At 40.0% G+C, this 4,198-nt stretch overlaps 1 protein-coding gene across 1 annotated transcript in view; it reads left to right on the plus strand.

Moving 5' to 3' along the window:
* Window positions 1-4,198, plus strand: part of LOC100947382 (suppressor of cytokine signaling 5-like) — a 40,628-nt gene that overhangs the window by 35,896 nt on the left and 534 nt on the right.

Genomic DNA, 4,198 nt, shown 5'->3' on the forward strand with positions numbered 1-4,198 from the left:
GCGGTCCCTCCAAGAGCTCGTGAGAAGCACCAGGAGGGGCTTTCCCGCCCTGCCAGGAGGCAGGAGCCAAGCCCTGCTAGTGTCTGGCCCAGGAGTGGGCCTGGATGTTACAAAGAACTGTTGACTCCTCACCTCTCAGGCCTTCAGAGCTGCCAGGCTGCAGTCACCTACCTGGACTCCATGTGAGGTGGTTAAAGCTGGTGCATCCAGAGAGGACCCTGCCTGGGTGCAGTTCCTCCACCTTCCCACCTGGACTCAGCAGTCACTTTTGCCATGGCTCATTCCCCCAAATATAAAGAACATGGAACTTCCTCAGACATGCCAGGGAATATGGGACTTTGTTGCTCTTCATAGAATGCTCTGATTCTCTCATTAGCCCACAAAAATGCTATACCTAAGAGATCTTTTGTTCATATTAAAACTTTATTTCAAGAGAATTTTTATAAACATTATTTAATCTTTTAAGTGCATGATTTATATTTCTTAGTATTGATATTTTGTTAAAATCATTAACATTTTGTTAAAAATTAGCTTAAATACTTGTAGTGGTCAGCGGTACTATTCCTTTTCTAGAGTTGTATATTCTGTAGTCTTGCATTAACAATAAGTTAATGCAACATTTATGCTTAAGTATGTGTTCATTTAAAAAAGAAGACAATAGATCCCTTTTAGGATGACTTTCAATGGCATGATTAGAAAGAAATGTGTTTTATATTACACTATAATAATGACTAAATATTTACTTTAAAACCCAAATTGATAAACTGCCTGAAGATTGTTTTCTTTCACTGCAAGAGCACTGCATTGAGAATTTCCTGACCAAGACACAACCACCTTTGGACAATGTGGGGAAATTTCCACACCACTGCTCCTCATCCCTTTCTCATCTCAGTCATCCACTAACACCCCCAGGGGAGAGCTGAGGGGTGTGTCAAGGGGTTTCTCTCCCTCATAATAAACCTGAGGCCCCCACAGTTGGTAGAATTAGTATAAATGATGTCTCCCAATAGATAATGAGCACAATCGGGGTATTATGTTATTAGAAAGTAGCAGAGAGTGATACTTAGACAAATAGGGTAGTCACATAAGATAATGACGGAGAAACCGTCACAGAAGTTTAGTGGCTTCTCCTCAATATTGAAAGTAAAACTGTGCTTGTGTTGTAGAAAGACCAAGGAAGAACAGAGTAACTGTCCCTATTATAAAATTATAGTTATTTTAGGGAGAAACACTAGACACTAAACATTAAAATTAAACAGAGGACAAAGCACATCAGAAGCTGACATTTCACTGGGAAACATGAGTAGGGAAGGGGAGAGAGTGATGGATGTGGAACAGACTTGCTCACTAGGGAGAGTCAGGAAGGGCCTCGCTGAGGATAGGACACTTGACCAGGGAGGGCACCTGGGGAAAAGCATGATAGGGTGAGGGGACAGAACTGACAACGGTTCTGAAGTGGGCACTGGTGTGTTGGTTGGTTGGAAGGAGCAGGCAGATGCCAGAGTGGATGGAGCAGAGGGAATGTTGACCAGACTGAGGGTGGAAAGCCCACCAGGTATCAGATGGTGAAGTGAATGTCAAGCATGATAAGGAGTTTATTTTCAATTTAAAAAAAAAATAGGCTGTTATATTTTTTTAAATGTAAAGAAAGAGACCACATAGTTGAGTGTAATGGTGACTAGAGGCTGAAGATGGTGACAGCTCGAACTAGGGAGTAGTGCGGGTGGAGATGGAGAGTTGGGGTCAGGTTCGGGATCTGTGCTGCAGGCAGAGACTGGAAGACTCACTGATACTTGTGGGTGTAGAGAAAAGGACAGTCAGAATGAGGACAAGAGTCCTACAGGAGCACCTGCAAGAGGGTGATGTCCTTCACTGGAATAGGGAGGGTGGCAGAGGAGCTCATCTGGATGGGAAATGGAGCCCAGTGGAAATTCATGTGCTGGGGAGGAGACCGTAGACAGAGGCACTTTGACTTGAGGGTGGAAATAACAAGTGCTCAGGAGGACAGGTACAGACTGCAGCTGCCACAGGGATGGGTCGCTGGGATATTGGCAGAAAAGGAAGAGTCAGGAATCTGTCCTCACCTACACAGCAATTGCACTAGGATAGTATTTGTGTGATGAATTTTGGTTGTTTTTAATTCTTTATTAAATCATAACTGTACATTAACACATTTATGAGGTACAATGTGTTGATTTGATATATAATGTGGAACGGTTACATCTAACGGATTAACAACCATCTCCTTGTTTACTTATTTGTTGTGGTAAAAACATTCATACTCTATTCTTAACAGTTTGGAAACGTATTCTTGCATTATGCACATTAGGTGCAGTCCTCCCAAATACCCTCCCATCTCCCAGCCCTACCCTTCCCTCCCCTCTCCTTCCTCTTCCCTCCTTCTCTCTGGACTTTAGTTATGGTTTACCATTCCTATGAATGTATAGGTGATTATACACTGATTTCATAGTAGTATTGAATACATTGGATACTGTTTTTCCATTCTTAAGATACTTTACTAAGAAGAATATGTTCCAGCTCCACCCAGGTAAACATAAAAGATGTGAAGTCTCCATTTTTATGGCTGCATAGTATTCCATGGTGTACATATACCACAATTTGTTAATCCATTCATGGGTTGATGGGCACTTGGCTTGCTTCCATGTCTTGGCAATTGTGAATGGTGCTGCAATAAACATTCTGGTGCAAATTCTTGTTGTAAAATAATTTTGATCATCTGGGTAAATAATAGGGGAATTGCAGGATCAAACAGTAGGTCCACTTTTAGTTCCTTAAATATTCTCCAAACTTCTTTCCAAAAAGGCCATATTAGCTCGCATTCCCACCAGCAGTGCAGAAGTGTTCCCTTCTCACCGTTATCTATGCAAACATCTGTAATTTGGGGATTTTCTTACATGGACTAATCTTACTAGAGTTAGATGATATCTCAAAGTGGTTTGATTGCATTTCTCTGATTAAAGATGTTGAGTATTTTTTCATGTGTTTGTAAGTCATGTGCTGGTCTTCAGAGAAGTTTCTGTTCGAGTCTCTTGCCCACATAGAAATGGGGTTATTTGTTCTTTTCTATTTGATTAGTTTGAGCTCTCTGTGGATTCTAGTTATCAGGCCTTTGTCAGAATTACATATTAAGGATTGCTGCATCTTCATGGAGAATTGTCCCCTCTATCATGATGTTGGGAAGGGGAAATAAATCTTATACTTATCAATGGTCCTCAGAATGCAGCAGGGCAGCTGTAAAAGAACTCCTCCTCCAAAGATAATAACAAACTTTAAAGATATAGCACCCTGGTTTCTTGAGAAATATAATCATTAATTCTTTGTTGTAACTGTAACTATGCAGCTGATACTGAGCTGAAAAAGAAATGTCTAAAAGAGTTTGGAAAAAACTGTTTCCAGGGAACTCAGCATGTACACCTTGAGGCACCTGAGTTCTTGCCGGCAATTAAAGGTTTCTTCCTCTATATTGTTGGTGTACGTGTCTGTCAGTTTTAATTTGCCATTTTCCTGCAACTATGTAATGTCCCACTTAATCCCTGTTAATTGCTCTGAAGTCTGCTTTATCTACAATTAACATAGCTTCTCTCACTTTCTTTATATTAGTGTAGACGTGGTAAATATTTTCTATCTATTTACTTTCAGTCTATATGTGTTTGTCTGTTTTAAGCCAGTTTCCTGTACACAACATATAATTCAGTCTTGTTTTTTATTTACTCTGATAATCTCATTTTCTTAAGTGTTACATTCCAGTCATTGACATCAGAGTGATTATTGATATAGTTAGCTTAATACCTACCACATTTTTTACTGTGTTTATGGGTTGTCTTTCCTCTATGTTTGTCTTTTACTCTTTTTGTGGATTTTGTTTTATGCATTTATTTATTTTTTAGCATAATGTGAGGGTACAAACAACCAAATCGTAATATTTCTATGTGTTAGGTAGAGTCCCTCTTGTAGCTATGTTGTGCACATAAATGGTGTGCCATACACCCCTACATTGTGCCCATTCAGTGGGAGCACCCCAACTCCTCTTCCCCTTACCCCTCTCCCTCTTTTTCCCTCCCCCCAACTTGAATTGAAACGAGTTTTTCTCATATGTGGGTGTGAATTACACCATCTACTATCTTCATATTAGTATGGAGTACATTGAATATTTGTTTTTCTTTTTTCTTTTTTTTTT

Source organism: Otolemur garnettii, unplaced genomic scaffold, assembly GCF_000181295.1.
Source record: "Otolemur garnettii isolate 467f Iridium unplaced genomic scaffold, OtoGar3 scaffold00136, whole genome shotgun sequence".
In the NCBI taxonomy this organism is placed as follows: Eukaryota; Metazoa; Chordata; class Mammalia; order Primates; family Galagidae; genus Otolemur; species Otolemur garnettii.